We start from the raw sequence: 21,081 nt of genomic DNA, 5'->3' as shown, positions 1-21,081 counted from the left end.
CTATCATCTCTGGCTTTAGAGGAGCGGCGGGCATCTGGGTTCAGATCAAAGCGCAACAGCAGCACCTGCAGCTGCAGACATCAGACACTGATCTGTGACCTTTAACCTTTCATGAGTTCAATTTAAAATGAATGCCCATTCTTCCTTCTTTCAATTATGTAAAGTTTATCAGGACCATATGCTGAAAAGCAGCCCCACACCATGATGTTCCCACCTCCAATCATCACTGTTGGTATGGTGTTTTTAAAGAGATGTTGCAGTGCCATTACTTCTCCAAATATGGTGGCATCCAAACAGTTCAATTTGTCTGACCACATTATATTCAACTGACTACTAGTCCTCCAGACAGATGATGGACCACTTCTCTGCATGAGACGCTGTGAAGATCCTGGACATCCGCTATAATTTTACTTTAAGTCTTGTTAGCAGAGCATTGCTATACAGTATGTGGTTGCTTACCATCATCCATTGGAAGTCTATTAGATGCTGTGTATACCTGTTTTATAGTCTGCTAGGTAACAATTGCCGTTCTGATCATTTAGTAAATTAACCACACATCTCTCTTGAACAAACCACATTTCTCCAAAAATGGTGCAAATTCAATAATTAGCAAATTCGCTACTACAGATCAGAAGAAGAAGAAAAAACATGCAGCTATTTTAATGAAAAAGATGAAAGTGTCTAAGATACAAAATTAGACCTTAATTAAATTTAGGAAAAATGAAGAATACTTCAAGACATTTACACTTAAATCTGAAGAAAGCATCAAAGCAAGCGGTCATTGTGAGTGAGTTTCCTCCTCGAGAATATCAGCGAGTTGACCTGTGTCTATTGCTGCCATGGTAACATCTCAAAAAAACCTGCGTGTTTCTCGCTGATATTTATAACCATCCTGAGCTTCATGTTAGATTGTTAACCTTTAACCACAACAAGAATGTTATTACATTTATGTCACATTTCCAAGCCTTTAATTTAAGGGTGCAATACGATGAATCTCTTTTCTTCTGGAAAACGCACATGAATGTCTATCAGAATCATTATACCAAACCAATCTATTTGCAATAATTATAAGAGTTCACATCTATTGATGCATTTATTCAAAACGTAACCATTTTAAGAGTTTCTATTAATAGTCAAATAAGCTTTATTAAGTTTCTTGTACCCTATATTTACTACAGCAATGTTTTGAGTTGGAGTAGATTTTCCTACAGTGATAATTTAAATAATTATTTTGTCAATTAACTGCAACTATTTGAGAAAAAAAATATTAATAAAAATGAAATTAATATCCCACCACTGGTGGCATTTATGGTATTTTAATGCAAACTATCCTAAAAAAGGTGTTTGGATTAAGTACTAAAGAAGTGTATACGGTACTAGTACACCAGGTATTTTATTCCTTATACACACGCACGCACGCACATTTTGGTTTCCATGTTTTTTGGGGACATTCCATAGACGTAAGATCTTACAGATTTTCTCAGCTGCTTAAACTCATTTCTTAAAACTATGCCTCATATTCTCAAAACAGTAAACACAATTGCATAACATCTCACCCAACACTCCAAACATTATATTTTCAGGTCAAAATGAACCTCTACACTCAAAACCATTCACTCTTAGTGAAAAACCAGACTTTTCCCTCAGACAACACACACAAGCTTTCAAAAACACACACACACTACAACATAGTATTACACACTGGTGCAATAAATTCAAAACTGTAAAGTTGCTTGTAGTTTTCTCCCTGAAAAACCTTTTCATACGACCAAAAACACACAATCAATGTATGCATTAGCACATTTTTATTCATACATGTGCTACACAGCACAACTGTAAAATTATTTACAGTTTTTCTCGATTGCTAAGACACATTTCTTGAATGCTGCTCTCATTTTTTCTAAACTGTGAACACAAAACCCAATTTTCAAGCTACATTCACAAAACCTCAGACTCTTCTTGCAAAACCAAACTTTCACCTCAAAACAGTCCAATCTGTGCTCAAAACTGAACTATGTTGTCAATTTGTGCCCCGGGTCAATGAAAAACACTACGGAACAGTCACTAAACACTATGTAGAAAAGTAGAAAACACAATGTCAGGACATGAAAGGGATAGTTCATCCAAAAACGAAAATTCTGTCATCATTTGCTCACCCTCATTTTGTTACAAACACACATACATTTCTTTGTTCTGATGAACACAAAGGAAAATATATTGAGAAATGTTTATAACCAAACCATTCGTGGACCCAATTCACTTCCATAGTAGAAAAAAGTAAGTAAATGGGGTCCATGAATGGTTTGCTTACAAACATTTCTCAAAATATCTTCCTTTGTGGTCATCAGAACAAAGACATTTATACAGGTTTGTAACAACATGAAAGTGAGTAAATGATGACAGAATTTTCATTTTTTGGGTGAACTATCCCTTGAAGCCTGAGAAATAAATGTTTATTGTTTACTGTAGGCTAAATGCATGTTGCAAAACAAAAACAAACTGTGCATTTAGCACTTGTACAAAAAGACAAAACAGAAATCTTATGCAGAACATGGTCAATCACAGTAGCTCTGATTTCATCAGATAATACTGTTCTTTGTCTTCGCTGACCACCTCGACCTCCTCTCACACAAACTCTTCCTCTCAGATTTCTATCCATTGTAGGGCCTCACAAACCAATGCTCTCTGAACTAGCTTACTGTATATGAAGAGTTATATTGCAAAACGAGATAAATCCATTTTTTAACATTTTTGTCAAAACATGTTTATTATTATGTTATGATGTTTTTATTTCATTTTATGGTGCTACTTAGCTGTATTTTTCAAGTTATGAAGGTTTAAATCAAAACAAACCAACTGCAGTTGCATTGATATTAATTGGAATGCACAACCAAAAAACAAGATTTCTGAACAATTAAAAAAACGGTGGTTATCTCGTTTTGCAACGAAACTCTTCATATGTTCCCTCATATCATTAGACACAAGTGTGATCAATTTTGAATTGTTGTGTTCAAGTAGTGACACTTGTGCTTTACAGTTTTACCAATTGCTTACACACGTTTTCAAAACTAAGTCTCCTTTTTTCAAAACTCTACACACAATTCTCAAAACTGCACACACAAAATGCAATATAGCACATATCTCCTTCAAAATGCAACAACGCATTCAAAATGCCACAAACACATGTCAGAATAAAGCATATGCATCAAATGGCAAACACTTCTTTCATAATAATACATTTTTGGATATACCATGTAAACACTGCTGTTCTAAATCTAAAGCTCTTTAGTCTTTCGTGGGCTTATATCTACATTTCAATACAATGTTCTACAGTGAAAGTAATCTGCTGAGAGGGGTAACAAGTACACCGAAAACGCCAATGCAATGTAGAAACAGAACATATTTATTAGTACAAACATTACTGTTATATACAACAAAACTATAAACATGTAAACCAAAAATATATTCTTTACAGTAGAATACAGTAAATTGTGTCTGGTGTCCCGTTGGGGGGGGGGGGGGGGGGGGTGTGGTGCAGATTGACAAAACAGGTAATCTGACCTTTGACATATTTATAGGCCTATCTATACTACTGTAAAGTAAAGCAGTGATTGGTAAGTGATCAGTAAAGCAATTAGTGTTTGCACATGTGAGGAGTGTGTCTGTGTGACCTGGTGAATAAGTGTAGCATTTTGATTGGTTGTGTTTGGAAAAGGAAAGCAAGTGACTTCCTCATAGATCTTTGTGTTTAAGGTAGAGAATTGTGTGTAGTGTTTTGAAAAAAGTGTTTTATGGAATTGAAAACTGAGTCAAAGACTGAGAAATAGCTTATGCTTTTGAAGATTTGGCATCTAGTTTTGCATTTTGAGTGAGGGCTTTCAAAAATCGTGTCACATGAAAAGATTTTGTGTGTAACCAATCGTAAAAAACGAAAAACGAAAATTGTGTTTGACTTTTGTCACCTGTGTTCACCATTTTTCAGCACGGGTGCATCATAATGAAAATGTGTTGGCAAGTTGTGTCTAAACAGATGAAAAGTGCTTATGGTTTTGCCAAAAGAGTGACTGATTCAATCAGTGGGTTCAGGCAACTGAGCATTTGGTTCAGCCAATAGGGTTTAGTGTTTTAGCAATTGAGAAAAACTGTAAAAAAAAAAAGATTCCTCCTCATCAACATCCCGTCTTTGTTCTGGGTCAGGCCAGATAATCTCATCCACATCACAGGCTATATTGGTCCTAGCCAAACAGCGAGGGTAAAATCCTCTCGCATGATTAACCCCTGGCATTCATCTACTGATATGTCGATCTGTATGGAAGGCAATTTGATGCATTTCTTTATTCTAGTAGCATAGTCCAACAGTGTATGTACACTAAAGTTACTGTACAGAGCAGTCTTACTGTAAGTACATCTATCTGTTTTCTTCCCTGAAGGCTCTGAAGATGGAGGCAACAGTGAAGCGACACAAATTAGACTTTACTCGTTGCTCAGCCTCCCTCATAGTCATATCATGGACAAGCACATGGTCAGCTAGAGTGGCCCGAATTTCATCTGAGACTGCTGGTCACCTTGCCCTTCGTCTCGCTCCTCCTCTTTCCTCCTTCTCTTCCTCCTCCTTCACCACATCCTCCTTCTTTCCCTCCTCCTCTGCCTCCTCATCTTCCTCCTCCTTCTCCTCAACCTATTCCTTCATTTCTCTGTGGATCTATTGTTTCAAAGTGAACTGATTCGGGCCCTTTTATTTATCTATTGAAGGATCTGATTGATGTGTGTTTAATTTAGTGTTTCCATCTTGGTAATTGTTTGCTAATTGAGCCTAAGCTGTGCTGCTGACTTCAGTGAACATTATTGAAGGCTAGTGCTTTCCATATGACCAGATGGTGTAAGAAGTGAGAAATTTGTGTGTAGAGTTTTAAAGTAAAAGTTCACCAAATTTGACACATGTGTTAAAGCAGGGGAGTAGTGTTTATAGTTCAGCAAAATAATCGTGCTTCTTAAAAAATGGCGTTATGGTTTTGAAATTTTAGTTCAAAGGCTTGGTTATAGTGTTTTAACAATCGAGAAAAACTGTAATAACAGTCAAATTCAACTAATGTAGCATGTGTTGATATTTGTCAGACTGCAACAAAAATCCCAGCATATCTCAGATGTGTTTCTCTAAATTGTTTGCCATGACATTTGAGGTCAAAGCAATCCAATCCTCATTTTCCCAGTCCTCAATCAGATCAATAGCAGCGAGATTTCTTGTCCTCCCTCCCCGGTCGATCAAATATCATAAGAGTGTCGCTGACAGCCGCTGGGTCTCAGTAAGACACGTGGGCCGCACTAACAGCAGCTCTGCAGTAATTGTGAGTTATTAAAGCCGCTAATCACCCCCAGTGTGCAATGAGCTATAATGAACTTCACCGGTGGAGCTTTACCTAAAAAAAATTAAGAAGAGCTCACGGACCGAGGAAAGACATGCGAGGGTCTTTATTTGGCACGAGGCAGAAACCGATAGCGCCGTGTTTGTTGCAGTGTTCATCATCTGTACCCCCAGAAGTCTGTTTTCCCCGATCGGCACTCAAAGGGAATCAAAACATCATCGAGTGGAAAAGCTCATTCGCTGCGGCCCACGCGATCTCACCCACGCACGTCCACCCACCGCATCTCTCAAACCCCGCGACGGATGGGGGTGTGGGGATTGGGTTCCAGTGTCAAATCTGAAAATCAAGAACAAGACAACTATGTAAAACAGGGCCAGAGGAGAGAGCGCTTTCATTACCATTACAGAAAGAGCCGTGTCAAAAACCATAGAGTAGGTGCTCGCTGATATTAATGCATGTGATTCGTCATTTGTGATTTAATTGGGACCATCTTTATTTACCAGCAAATTTCTGTCGGAGACTCAGAGGTCTCGTGAGGGATCAATCGGTTTCAATTGCATGTGAGCCAACAACACAAGAGTGGATCAGCATTTCCAACTACTCCTATTTATTCATTCATAATTGAGAAAGTGATGAAAGAGGAATTTATGACAATGAATTAGTTTTTTTTGTCATCAGTACATTTAGATTAGAATCCGTTTATTTTCCTACATTGAGTTTCTCTACAGTAGATCCTCTGTATCCCCATGCAAATGAATCAACATGACAAAAGCGGCACAGTGGCTCAATGGGTAACAAGAAGGTCCCCGGTTCGAGCCGCAGCTAGGTCAGGTGGCCTTTCTGTGTGGAGTTTGCATTTTTTCCCTGTGTCAGCGTGGGTTTACTTCGGGTACTCCTCACACAGGCCAAAAACATGCAAGTTACTGTAGGTGAATTGGAGATACCAAATTGTCCTTCCCCTAAGAGATGGATTAACCGGTTCTCACCATAAATAAAGGCATGGAATGCGTTAACAATAATAAAACAAACAAAACTTATAAAATGGGTATGCAACTGTGGCACAACATGCAATCCGCCGTTTGGATTTTGCTGTATGTTTGTTCAGCACTATTAGGAGTCATTTGACCATTAAATTCCTGTGCGCAAGGATGTCAAGTCTTTCTCTTCCTCTCATTGTGGAAAGAGAAATAGGCGTTACGGGTTGGAAAGACAGACAGGCCAGAAATAGAAGCCATTACTTCATTATTACAGCCTATCGTCTGTTGCTAGGCAATGGTATCAGATTAACACTAATTATCATTTTATCACACTTTCTTCTCACTGACGGTCCTCTGCTTTCCGCTTCATTCCTCGGCAGAGCCGGAATTGCAAATAGGATCCAACGCGTTCAAGTCCTGTCGGTAGCCTGGGAATCCATTAATCAAAATATCTCTCTTCAGAGCTTTTCATTTTCTTCTCTTATTAGACGAGACTTAATGAATACAGAAGGAATATTGGCCAGTGCGTACGATAACGCACCTTGTTATTTTTCTTCTTGGAACGCTGATGGAAACGCACCATCTGGAGAAGCATCAAAACACGGCCAAATGCAAGCGCTCTGGTCTGTAATCGTGCGCGTATGAAGATTTCTTTTCATAATCGAACGTACACGACTGGCATTCGCTTGTGCTGCTTCTGGCAAAATTACAGCATTTTGTTCTTAAAAAAAAAGTCATTTTGGTTGTAATTGACTAAAACTGTGAGGCGGCTATTTAGGAAACGCTGGCTGTTGAATGTGAGCTGGCGACGGCACGTAAAAACACCTTCCTCCCTGCGTTTGGTGTGATTTATTCCTGTGGAAGTCTGGCATGTGAGTAGGCCGCAGCTCGAGGGCATGTGTGCGCTGTTCCCGAGCGCAGGGCCGGTAATGAGAGGAGAAGTGTGCAATACTGCTGTCACAGCCAGACACACACACACACACACACACACACACACACGTAGTAGCCATTTTAAAAGTGTGGGGGGGCTATGGTGATGTGACCTAAAGCTGATTTTCATAATAATGAATTCTAAATAGAATACCAATTGGCATTTTACAGCACCCTAGTGGCAATTTTGGGAACATGCCATGATAGCTTACATGAACCTATTTTTTTGAAATCATACAATTTAAAAATACTGCAGGACTTTGAAACCAATGGTAGACCATATATACTTTAATTTTATGAAATAAAGATATTTGAAGAGTTGCAAAACGAGATAACTCCGTTTTTTTTAATTTTTCAGAAATCGAGTTTTTTGGTTGTGCATTCCAATCAATATCAATTCAACTGCAGTTGGTTTGTTTTGATTTAAACCTTCATAACTTAAAAAATACAGCTAAATAGCACCATAAAACAAAATAATAACATAATAATAAACATGTTTTGACAAAAATTTTACAAATGGATTTATCTCGTTTTGCAACGAAACTCTTAATTTTATGATATTTACAATATTTCAGTTACACTACATTTGTACTTTGTGTTAATGAGCATACAGATTAGGGGAGACCGGGGTTGGTTGTCACAATTTTTACTCATGCATGAATTGCTCATCTTCAAAAAATCTTTCAGCAGTAAGTCCTACATGAAATGAAACCTTGGGGTCTTGGCTTTAATTGTGTATACGTTTTCTTTTAGTCATGGAAGTAAAAAAGCAGGCTTTTAATTGCTTTAAATGTATGGCTATCCAATATCATCAACAAATAATTTACAAGTATGTAAGAAAAGGTTTGTACTGTAAAAATACTTTATTTTGCAACAAACAGGAGAAAAAGAATTTACAAACGGCCCTCCGCAAGGTTCAGCACTTGGACAGCGTCAGTTTTTTTAAGGATTACTTAAAAATGTTTCTCATCTCACCATATCAACAGGTATAGAGTCATCATATATCAATAAATCCGTGAGGTAGCATTAAAAAAAACACATTTAAAAACAGATGCATTTGTTTAAAGCAAAGCATTTATTTACTTACCAGGCTACAGGTGAAGCAGCTCTTTATGCCTTCTAATGTCTCATAATTAGTCCTCATTTATGTCCAAGAGACTCAATAATAATCTTTTACATTCAATCCTTTAATCTTTCATATTTAAAAGCGTTTTTATGTATGTGATAAGCAAACCCGTGTTGTCCTCCCGTTAATAGGCGCATATTACTAATTCGCTCTTTAAATAACGAAAACACATAATGCGCCATTGACTTTAGACTTTAGAGCAGGTTTTTGTTGGTCAATGGCGTAGTCTATTTTAGTTGCCTCAAAATAGCAACGCGCCAACAATGCGCCTGAACACACCTCGTTTTCAGACCAGAACGCCCATGGGCGCAAAAGGGGGCGCAAATGCATTTGCTATTTAAACAACGCGGGCTAAATGTGAAAATTATAATTGCACAGGGTGGAAACTAGCAAAAGACACTTGCGTTGCGCATTGCACTGCATTGCGCCAGGTGTAAGATAGAGCCCAAAGTGTTTCAATACTATAATATATGGCGTAAAAACGTCTGAGTGCTGCCCTCTTCAGGTTAAACGGTGGGTACTGCACTTGAATTTTCCTATTGGATGTTGGGTCCAAAAAATAACTCGTGACGTAAGCAGGTTCAAGCTCACCACGCCCTTGTTACGATCTCACCACACACTTGGTACGAGCTTAGTTCGTCCCCTCTCTCTCCGTTGGGATCTGCCCACTTTTCTTGCAATTTTCAAATATTGCCAGTGGGTGGAGTCAGGCTCTGACCAGGGGTTTAGTTACGCTTTAAAGCCCTTTAAAGTTTTCGGATTGTTTGTGGTGAGGTGGAGCGGTTTCGACTGAGGTTTCGACATGTGCGCCTGCCCCGAGAGTTTTCGGGTGTTTGTGTTTCGCCTCCCATCTCTACGATGTGTGTGTAGGTGCACGGGAACAATCGTTTCTAAAATGCATTAAACTTTCATTTACAAAGACGTGAAACTCACCGAGTGGTCGGGGGTGTTCACTGGTGTGCTCACACGGAAATCGCTGCAGAAGATGCTTTCCAACAGTTGTTTTAGCATTCGTTATAAACTTGTGGACCTATTTTTCCAAACGCCTCACACGTGTACATTCTTCCGCTGAGAGCTTGAATAATAGACACTGCAGCCCAGGTGGTGCCGATAATCCGCCTTTGCCCATTGCAAGAATAGAAACAAAGTTCCCGGCGCGGAGTAATACCGTACCTCACAGCACATCTAATACAAGTCAATGGATTTAGCAAAAACTACGATAAAACCTGTTGGAATGCGTATTTTGCAGCGATTTTTGTGTGAGCATATCAGACCACTCGGTGAGTTTCACGTCTTTGTAAATGAAAGTTTAATGCATTTTGGGAAGGATTGTTCCAGTGCACCTGTAGACCCATTGTGGAGGTGGGAGGTGAAACACAAACACCCGAAAATTCTCGGGGCAATGTTGAAATTTCAGTCAAAACCGTTTTATTTCATCAGAAACAATCTGAAAACAGTGCTTTAAGTGTAAAATACCGAACTTGTCCTTTAAAGCCAAATTGGCAAGCAGTGGCGGCTGGTCAATAGGGGGTGCTGCCCCCTTAAAGTTGGCCAGAGTTGAAAGCTACTTTTACATGTTACCAAAAAGTTAACTATATAGCACAAATTAATAGAAAATAAATAATTTAGTTCTTCTATTTCACTGTTCATCATGTTATCATATATATAAAAAAAATCAAAACTGAGTTTGTTGTGTGTGTGTGTCATGTTTGTGTGTCTGGAGCGCCACCCAAACGATTGTGTATGTAGGTCAGTAAAAAGGGTAAAAGCAGGTGACTTGAGACGGAGCTCTAATTGGCTGGTTTAGATCCGCTTTAGGGCGCAACACTGTGTTTAAGTTTTTGACTTATGTGATTGAATCGTTCTCAGAGTCTCATAATTGCATTACAGATTGAATGTAACTTCTAGTTACTGTGCGTCAAAAAAGCTTGGTTACGACTGGTTGCCGCCGAACGTTTACGCCTTTCGTTTGGTTGCTGCCGAACCGCGTCATAGCTCATTACCATAAAGTTGAGATGATTTCAACTCTCCTTGACACTCACACCATACATGACGCGCTGGAGCTTGCGGCCGTCTCTCATTGAACTGTGTGCTTTTGTAGCTAACGTTAGCGGAGTTGGCTAACATTAGCTGGATGTTATGCAAGTCATATGCCTTTTATTGTTTTCCCTGTTTTTTTGTTTCAAAGTCTGCGTGATAGACTGCGTGAATTGTGCTTCAGTGTAATCGGCAGCACCGTTTCTTCATTTTGTGTTCAAAACTTAGTTTTCTGCAAATGTAAATATGCCAAATAAAGTGCAGTGGTTCCAGTTAACTCACTATATTAAGATTTACTTTATTTTATGGCATTCACAAATAGTTACGGCTCAAACTGCCCTCTTCTGAAGTCCATGCCCCAATTCCCATTTCCCGCTCACAAATTCCTGACTCTCCAACTTCCTCAACATCACCTTGAAAATGAGCCGTGCCGTGTTGATTTATAGCATCGGAGGGAAGAGTTTCCATCTTCACCCCCGAGTTGTCACAGTCGTTCTATAATTGGAGGAAGCGCGTGACTGACCTAGCCAGCGCTTTTAGGCGCCCATCTTGGGGAATTTTCTGTCTCTGCACCATATTGGAGGCCGAAAGTAGGACGTTGTTCGTGCTGTCATTAACTGCACTTCCAAAGCGCTGGATAAAGGAGAAAAGAAAAGCATTAAGGTCCTCTTAGGGGGAAAGCAGCTCACATTTAGAGCGAGTAAATGAATGTACATGGACTGTATAAACATCACCGATATTAAAATGTCACCTGACACATGATTCTCATCTCATCTTTCTCACCTCATTGTGTCATACCAGACTGTTCCAGAAACACTTGACCTGCATTTGAGAGAGAGAAATCAGACTGCTGGAGCGTAACGTTGGACAAACACTGTTTTTTCTCTGCAGCTGTTGAAGTTTCTGTACCTGCATCAACACACAGCACACAGATGACCTACCGACTCTCCTGCCATTGTAAAAGCACAAATTAAACCACAGGAGCAAATGGTTTCTGCTTTTCATTTGACATAGATTGACATATTGAAGTGAGGATCTACAGAAAGGCCACATAGAAATGACGATGGTCATTTTTTGGATGTGCACAGTAAAGCTATGACTCTAATCTGCCACATGTGTTTTACATTGATCGAGTCTAAAAGCTCTTTAACTATATGGTAAAATCACTGTAATGGGACCTCAACAACAAAACTATTACTACTAAAGGTTTGTTATGGGAACCAAATCTGGGATGGAAGTTTCTGGATTCTGTATCTAAAATGGGCTTAACTTTGCATCTCTGCAACTCTATCGGAAACGGTCGTCACGGCAACCGGCAGAGCAGAACTTTCTTTGCTCTTCTGCTTTTGAGAAAAGTCTGGGAAAGGAGGATTGACATACAGGTATCACATTACATTTGTTTATTAATCAGGATAAAAAAATATTGCATTCACACATATGAATAAATGGATGTCAGATTTATTCAACATTCCAAAGAGTCATTATGGTGAAATGGAAACATGATTTGACTGAATCTTGTGTAAAGTCTTCATCTTTATAACAAGATTAGCAAAGGATGAAAAACTTTGAGCAATGATGGAAAGCTGCTATCAGTGACCAAAAAAAACAAAAACACTGCTAGTTATCATTGCTAGAGTTACACAAAATCAACAGAACAACTTAAACCAGGCTTACAGTAGATTGATACGATGGTTTAGTTAGATCTCCACTGGCTGTCACAAAACTGTATATATAAAAAAAAAAATATATATATATATATATATATATATATATATATATATATATATGACTGTAATTGTCAACCTGTTGTATGTAACCGACAGCATTATAAAGTACAGTGGCACTGCATCAGCTTTACACACCTTCAAAAATGGCAGAACAGCGTGTCAGATAAATAAAGCATTATTAAAAATATTAGAAAAGAGACATTAAATAACAACTGGAACGTGAAATACATTTAAGCATTCAGCAGATGCTTTTATCCAAAGCGATCGACAAAAGTGAGGAAAACAACAGTGATTGGTCTTAGAGACTGAGAGAATACTGCGAAAATAAAATGACATATTATACAATTATTAAATTAATAATACACTGTCAGAAATAAAGGTACAAAAATGTACCTTTTCTGTCACTGGGCTGTACCCTTTCTAAAAGTTCAGCTTTGTACCTAAGGATTTAATTTTAGTACCTCAGAGGTACATACTGGGACCAAAGAGAGCTTATTAGTACCTCAAAAATACATATTAGTATCTCAAAGATACATATTAGTACTAAAGGTTTACATATCTGTACTAATGGTTCATACAATTACCTTCTTAAAGGGTGCTGCCCCACTGACAGCTAGGGTACGTGTTTTGACTTTTTTCTAACAATGTAGGTCCTTAAGGTACGGTAATCTGCCCAAAATTGTATTGTGTTTTGTATTCCTGTAAAGGTAGCAAACAGAAACTTAGGGTACAGCCCCAGTGACAGAAGAGGTACAGTTTTGTACCTTTATTTCTGACAGTGTAACCTGCAACAAGAATGAATGCACATATGTGTTAAGGAGCACTATTGCAGGACTACTGTACTGTAGCTCTAGATTTGTGTTAAAGCGTTTGTTGTGCTGGATTGCTGTATAGATTGCTGTTTTTCTTCTGTGGTTGATGCACCTTTACTTTTATATCGTCAGGTTTCTTTTCGAAAGCAATGAAGAAGTTTGGCCTGCTAAAGCAAATGAGATTTGTTTTATTAGCCCACCATGTGTGTGCAACCCTGGGCAAAGTCACTTTCCTCAGCTCTGAAAACGATTCTCATCGCTCAACGCTGCGTTAACATCGTGCCATCAGAAAGGTGTGAATAAAAGCAAAAGGGAGAAGAAATAAAAATGTGTCTGCTGTTGCGTGTGCAATCTCACCTCCTTCACGAACACTGTCACACACACACTCGCATTCCTCACCTTCAATTAGTGGGAAGAGGATCCTAAATATAGTCGCCCATCACATCTCCCATCAGATAGCAGCGCAAGACGAGAGGCGCGAAAGCTGGAGAACTTGATTATCTGGATGAGTGAAAGAAACAATGGAGGAAAGGTTAAAAAGTTAGCTGACCAGAGAGACTTGCCGGTGGCCGCACCGATCGATTACTTCCCACTTTACGTATAAATCAATGAAGGCTTCTGAGCGCTTCTACCCACAAATACACCCGAGCCCCATGGGAGTTAACTAGGTTTAATATCACCGTCATTTTGCACACAAGAACATTTAACTGACAAATGAGAAAAGGTCTGCTTACTCTGTTCCTATTGGACAGACACCATCTCCATCGTAATAGAACGGTCTCAGTTTTTTCCCTCTCATTCAAACATAGTATCCATCTTTATCTGATATCATCTCATTGCAACTGTTGCTACGGGCAACTCCATCGCTCAAAGTCTTACTGAGGTTCATAGTAGATGGCTGAAATCTACCCGGGTCATTCAGGATATCACATGCACTTTCTTTACTCAAATCATTTAATTCAATTCAATTTTATTTATATAGCGCTTTTCACAATTGTTTAATAGTTTCAAAGCAGCTTTACGTTAATAAAAACAAGAAAAAACGTAAAAAATCGGTGTACAACAAAAGTTGCAGAGTAGCGGCTAAGATGAAACAGTATAAGCGAGCATAGTAATAATGTAATGTATAGAAGACAGTTCAAAGTTAAGCCTATATGTCAGCGGACTCCATAGGGGTTAAAAATACTCCTAGGAGAAAAAAAACTCTCGGCTTTTTAGTCAGGAGGAAAAAATCCTATGAAGAAAAAACTCCTTGAGAGAGAGACAGACATAGCTGAATCTATAGAGGATGTACTATATACTATATTATGCAATTTTATGGAAATTAAAACTTTTAAAATAATAAAATATTTAAAATAACATTTAAAATAATAAAATATATATACACACATAAATTAAACAAGAAGTGGTCGGTGGTCGCTGGTCAGACATCGGGTGGGCTTCACATTGAATAAAGGCCAGTAGATCAGTGTTGTGATGAGCTTCACGGTAGCAGGAACTGGCTCTGTTAGTCTCAGTTGTCCTCGGGTTCGAGGACGAGACCGGGAAAGTAAAACAAAATCTTATTAGCTTGGGGCCACTCGCATATATTACAAGTGTCAAACAGTATAGGGGTTGAATATCTGCTCGGTTCAGGACAAGCTAACTATTTTGGCATCAGTATATTTACAAGATGAGTTCTGTGAATGCTTTGTTAAAGAAAAAAGTCTTTTATAGTTTAGACTTAAAATTATCGACTGGGTCTGATTCTTAAACATTGTGCACTAAGGTCCAGTAATATAACTGAAGTCAATATATCCTCAGTGTCAATCTTTGAGACAGTGGAGTCATTTAAAAACCAGTGACGGGCTTTTCAATGCACATTCTCACTTTGTTGTAACTAAAGTTGAAATACTTAACGCTACAGATGCATGGTTCTAGTTGTGCCCCAATCAAATGTATAAACATCACTAATGGTAGCGGTCTTTCTAAAGGGGGTCACCTGCTGTGTCATCAGGAGAGGACGTCTGTCATCATCTTTGCATTCAGGCCGTGTGCCATCGCCGGCCGTGATGACCAGAGCACGATCCCAAAAGCACACACCTGCTCCCTAAATAAGAAACATTTTATTATTGACATTCTGTGTTAGAAAAGGTTCATTACATGTTAATGTCAGCTGGATGAGATCATGTGCTCAGGGTACTGTAAATGTAGCTTGGAGCTAAAATAATCAAATATAAAAAAGCAATATCTTTGGAGTCGCACGGTTGTGATTAGGTCAGAGGTCATGTACAGAAGACAATCACAGTTATACCACACAACTACCAGAGCAATACTGCATTGATACAACAGTTCAACCTTCTAAACCTCTGCACCATTTTCTCCAACGTGACACTTTATCAGCTGTGCATTATCTGAGACTTGAACCCATGATCCTGATGTTGCTCTACAGGATAAACATCTCAGTCTTCAACAGGAGAGAGCAGTGAGAAAGATCATGGGTTTGATTCCCAGTAAGCCAAATCCTCAAACAGCTGCTATCGTGTAAAATCTACTGTAAGCTGTCTAGGATGAAAGCGTCTGCCCAAATGTGACAAATAAAATAAACTCAGCATTACAAAGTACACGGCAGAATCTTCAGTGTAACACATTAACCCCGCGTCATACATTAAAAAATGATATAGAGCCGAAGGCGAGATGAGAGCAGGCAAAGCGTAGCAACAGCATGTATCTGTCACACTGAGTTGAAAACATCCATCTGATGAGTACATTTCTTTTAATTGGTGGCAGTTGCACAGACGCCTCAGTGTTAGTCGCTGATATTTTTAGAGCGTGAGTCTCTATGCTGTGATTTTAACAAACCATACAGTGATCATCAATGGAGAAAAGGACCGTTTCTTTCTGCTATTAGAAGTCCCTTGATTTCCCGCTGGAGGTTATAGTGCCATAAAAATGCAGATTGTGACATTTTGTGCATCTCAGGTTGAGCTGCCCCAGTTCTCCATTCAGAGTAATTAACAGAGCCGGCTCGCAGTCCTCGGTTTGTCCTCAATAACATGCTGTGGGCTGATCCGGGAACAGGAGGTATTTTCAAGAACGTTCAAAGTCATGTTTTCAGTAGCTACTGTACGCCTGTCATCGGTCTCATAACAGCAGCAGATCAAATGACCTGCGTGATCTTGAGTCCATTGATATTTGCTGTGCAAGTTGGCCATTAAAGTGTCTCATCATCAGGTGTGTTTTCACTTCAAGAGCTTTACTAAACAGAACAGAATGGGAGACTTTGGTGCACACATGGATTAAAAACTGCTTTATGTCTACAGCTAAAGGACAAGTTCGATATTTTACACTTAAAGCCCTGTTTTTAGATGTTTATTCAATTCAATTTTATTTATATAGCGCTTTTCACAATTGGTAATTGTTTCAAAGCAGATTTACATCAATAAGAGCAGTGAAAAACACAGAAAATTGACAGATAGCACAACATAATACATGATAGCATAAGCAGCTAAATTTGCTGCAGCTATGAATCAACATTATAAGCGAGCGTATTACTAATCTAACGTATAGAAGAGGGTGATAAGTTAAGCCCAAGAAGGCTGCCTCCCCGGGTTGAAAAACCCCCTATGAGAAAAAACCCCCGGAGTTTTTAGCCGGGGAAATAAAAAAAGTCCTAGGAGGGAAAAACCCTTTGGGAGATATATATATATATGTAAATGGATAAGGAGATTAAGCGGAGATTAAGCGGGTTCTGCCGGTGGTCTATGGTCTGCCGGTGGTCGTTGGTTAGACATCAGCTGGGCATCACGTTGAATGACGGCCAGTAGATCAGATGTGTTGACTTTCACATTTACCAGAACTGGGTCTGTTTGTCTCATTGTCCTCAGGGTCAAGGACGAGACAGGGAGAGAGAAACAAAATCCTATTAGCGTAGGGGCCGTTCACATGTAATGCAAGTGTCACACAGTGATGTGGTTAAAATCAGCTTGGTTCCAGACAGGCTAACTATTGCGGCATAAGTATGTTACCCACAGTTGAGGATTTAGCAAATTGGGGGCCCAATGCGAATGTATCTATGGTAACTATGGGTCACCATCTAATCTTTAAAAGAAAATGAAACATGTCGACCCGTTTGACTAAGGCCAGAAGCCCCACTGTCATCGTTAATGCAGGTTCAGTGGCAAACAGGTCTATATGGCATACTATTCACAAGACATAAGAAAGTGCCAAAATCGCAACCCGACCATACGTGCCAACCCGTTTGACTAAGGCCGGAGGCCCCACTGTCGTCGTTAATGCAGGTTCAGTGGCAAACAATGGCAAACTATTTACCCCAATTCGTTTTAAAGTGTTCATGCTGAAAGGTTTTAATTTATTTATTTATTAGGATGGTCTGTGTTATGACCGTGAGTGCTTTGTTCCGTAAAAAATAACTATTGTGAGTTAAGTACCTTTACTAGACAAATTATGTGAATGCTTTGTTGAAGAGAAAAGTTTAAAGTCTAGATTTATAGTTATCGACTATGTCTGATACTCGAACATTATCTGGTAAATCATTCCAGAGCTTAGGGGCTAAGTAGGAGAAGGATCTTCCACTTTTGATATTCTAGGGATAATCAAGAGACCAGAATATTGTGACCGCAGTGTATGTGATGGATTGTATTCTGATAGTAACTCTCTAAGATATGAGGGTGCTAGGCCATTTAAGGCTTTGTAGGTGATTAGTGATATTTTAAATTGTATGCGATATTTAACTGGTAGCCAGTGTAAAGATGACAAAATTGGGTTTATGTGGTCATACTTCTTAGATCGAGTAAGCACCCTTGCAGAAGCGTTTTGAACTAGCTGAAGCTTGTTTACTTGATTTGCATGGCATCCCCCGAGTAGCGAGTTAGTCTATTCTAGAGGTCATAAAAGCATGGATAAGCTTTTCTGCATCAGATGTAAACAGTATATGGCGTATTTTTGAGATATTTCTAAGATGGAAGAATGCTGTGCGGCAGACGTTGGCGATATGACTATCAAAGGATAAGTTGCTGTCGAACATCACACCTAAATTTCTAACCGTGGAAGATGGCACCACCTTGCAGCCATCTATGGGCAACTTGTAATCTGACATATTATGTTTGTAGCGATTTGGTTCAATAATAAGTATCTCTGTCTTATTGGAGTTGAGCTTAAGAAAGTTATGTGCCATCCAGTCACTAACATCGCTAATGTTATCTTTGAAAGCGTGTGTGTTTCGCTGGGATGTGAGGAGATGTAAAGCTGGGTATCATCCGCATAGCAGTGAAAACTTATGTTATGTTTCCTGATAATGTCTCCTAGAGGTAACATATATAATGAGAACAGGCTAGGACCTAAAACTGATCCCTGCGGTACACCGTATTTAACCAGGGAATGATATGACTCTTCCGCATTTACATGAACAAAGTGATAGCGATTGGTTAGATATGACCTGAACCAGGCTGAAGCCTGACCACTGATACCAACATGGTTTTCTAGTCTATTGAGTAAGATTGTGTGATCTATTGTGTCAAAGGCTGCTCTAAGGTCTAGTAATATAAGGATTGAGATTTCACCACGATCGGATGTTAATAGGAGGTCATTTGTAACTCTAAGCAATGCTGTCTCTGTGCTATGATGGGGCCTGAATCCTGATTAATTGTCACAACCCTAACAGGTATGCGTGGGTCCTGTCATGTTTTGTTTAAATTCGAGAGAATTTAGAACATCCATCAACGCTAATCCTAATGTATCTTTTGGGTTATCAACGTGGATATTAAAGTCACCAACGATAAGAGCTTTATCTACAATGACTACAAGCTCAGACATGAAATCTGCTATTTATTTAAGGAAATCTGCATGGTGGCCCGGAGGTCTATATCAGACTATATCAGAATTAAGACTATTGTTCAGATTTCCAGTGAGTATAGCACTTCCTTCCGAGAATCGTTTGCATCGATTTTTGTGTGAGCATATCAGTGAACACCCCTGACCACTCAGTGAGTTTCACGTCTTTGTAAACGAAGTATACTGCATCTGAAGCAGCAGTTTAAAATATAAATCCAGAATTCAGCGAATGTCAAGAACAAGAAAACGGAAACGACAATCAGACCGAGACGCAGAATTTACATAATGTTACACAGACCATGTTTAAATTTCAGTGTTTCTGGACAGAAATACCAACTTGTTCACTTTGTTTGGTATTAATAAGCTGCTTCATTTATAATGGTTCATGGTTCAATCTTCCATCGAGAAATTGGCTCAAAACAAACATCAAAATGGTTCTCTGAACCCTACAGAAAATGACTGAAGAGGAGAGAGCAGCAACATATGAAGGGTCTGGAGAAATAATCTAAGATCACTTCAACCTCATCAGACATTATAATACATGACTCTGAGCTGTTTTCCCAGCAGACTTTGCTCATTTTTACCAAGTGTGCCACAACTGTAGACTTTCAGATTTCTTCTCCAAACAGAGAACCAGCATCTTGTCGATGGGACTCCACAGCTTCAGTCTCATATTAAACCCACAATTGGCTTCAGAAAGTTTGAGCCCACATTGTTCAGAAGTATTACAACAGATCATAGATGCCAAAGTTTCGCATCTGAATGAGTGAGCTGACCTTTTTGTTTCCTCTGAAATGACACTATGTGAATTTCATTTCTCACACAACGTCTGCCGAATGAAACTGCCGCTGCAAAATTTTCAAAAGTCAAAGAGACTCCTGAGCCTTGAACAACAGAGGTGTGAAAATTTTTTAACAAACAACATGCTCGTGACTGAAGGGAACCACAGATAACACAGTAGTCTGTCATTAATACCATTATTTTAATATTCACATAGTATTATATAAGCCGATTTCCTTATCGGGATGACGAAACACAATTTGTGCAAGAGAATACGCTTTAAACAGTCAAATATCTCTGAGGAGAAATCAAAGACTTCATTATAACTGAAGACTCGCAGCTGTTGAGCTAAAGAATTAAAGATATCGCGTCTGAAAACGATGACGTGCTGCTGTTACACTTCAGCGTGACGCAGTCTCGTACTGCAAAAACAACACTATCACAGTCAAACCTTAACAACCTGGCAGCTGCGACACATCTGATTGGACGGCCCTTATCGCCGTGGCGACACTGTCAGCGCATTATATTTTTAACCTGTGCCGAGACAATTGCGCCAGGTTTGGTGTCAATCACAAAGTTGGAGTCGCTGCGGTCGACTGGAGTGTGAATGTGTGTTGCCAACCCTCACGATGATGACACTGTGAAGATTTACTCCTCAGATCACCGACATACAGTAAGAAAGTTTCGCTTCCTAAAGCTCTTTCCAACAACGCCGAAATGTGATTCATCTGACTGAATAAAACAACTAATTCTGCTTTAATAAAGATGATTAAAATGTAGGTGGTGCATCAAGAAAATCAGACGACTAGCGAGCTTCAGTAAACTTCAGCAATCTCAGTGTAAATAATAATCAATATTAAAAACTTTGACATACTCATGTTTGGCCATGCAATACTCACTATGAGGTTAGGTTACAGTTCAGGTTTTAGAAAGATCTCAATGATGTAGAAATGACACAAACTTATCATCAGAGAGAATACTGAAATCAGGGGTAGTTTCTCAAGAACGCATATTGAGAGATGGCCACAGTGTTAACTGGTAAATCGGGTGTTGCAGAACAACGAGTGAAATCTTAGTGTTAGTGCAGATTAAAAATACCTTGCTTTATTATATACAGATCCACAAGACAAATCAAAGATCTCACGTAGTCCATCATGTTACACCGGCAGTTTAATTGTTGTGACTTCCGTGTCCTTTAGTGCACTAGGGGCATTATGGGAAAGGTAGTCATTGTCACAAGGCAAATCGAGCGCCGTATATGTTAAAGGTGCATTCTGTTACTTTTGAAAAAGATCCTTGACAAAAATGCTAAATAATATACATATCTATATTATCAGTGGTGTATAAGGATCTTACATAATGAACTGAATTGTTTTTATTACCTAAGAACAAGCCATTTTCATCTCCATACACCGTGGGTCAACATACATGGAAGCCGCCGTCATATCTCTACAGTAGACCTAAACGTACAAACTGGTCTACAGAGCACGTTTCTTC

At 39.1% G+C, this 21,081-nt stretch overlaps 1 long non-coding RNA gene across 1 annotated transcript; it reads right to left on the bottom strand.

Moving 5' to 3' along the window:
* Window positions 1–3,602: 3,602 nt before the first annotated feature.
* On the bottom strand, window positions 3,603–20,613 carry LOC129452148 (uncharacterized). Its single transcript, XR_012358150.1, has 6 exons — window positions 14,362–20,613; window positions 13,372–13,473; window positions 11,343–11,790; window positions 11,217–11,255; window positions 10,847–11,066; window positions 3,603–5,699 (listed from the first exon to the last, which is right to left on the bottom strand). It is a non-coding gene; the product is annotated as an uncharacterized lncRNA (long non-coding RNA).
* Window positions 20,614–21,081: the final 468 nt, after the last annotated feature.

The sequence above is a fragment of the Misgurnus anguillicaudatus genome, chromosome 17, assembly GCF_027580225.2.
Source record: "Misgurnus anguillicaudatus chromosome 17, ASM2758022v2, whole genome shotgun sequence".
Lineage (NCBI taxonomy): Eukaryota > Metazoa > Chordata > Actinopteri > Cypriniformes > Cobitidae > Misgurnus > Misgurnus anguillicaudatus.
This window is presented reverse-complemented; position numbering and strand designations above follow the sequence as displayed.